Raw genomic sequence first — 291 nt, forward strand, 5'->3', positions numbered from 1 at the left:
AACAAATGAAGAGGTGTGCTTCAGTGCAGTGCAGACCAATTCAGTATGAAAACTGACCACACAAAAAAAAGAAAGGACGAATTCGCGTAACCCAACTGGCACCAGCGCTCTCGCTCAGAACGCGGCCACGGGAAACGATCGTACATAGAAACGAAGCTCCTAGCGCGACAAGACGGCCCGCAGCGCGACATGGCTCATCAGCGCTCGGCCCGCCGCGCCCGCCCACCCTGCCCGCACGAAGTCGCGCATGCGCGCAGCCGAGAGCGACGCGCCGGCCCCGCTCGGCCGCGG

Source organism: Numida meleagris, chromosome 2 (assembly GCF_002078875.1).
Source record: "Numida meleagris isolate 19003 breed g44 Domestic line chromosome 2, NumMel1.0, whole genome shotgun sequence".
In the NCBI taxonomy this organism is placed as follows: Eukaryota; Metazoa; Chordata; class Aves; order Galliformes; family Numididae; genus Numida; species Numida meleagris.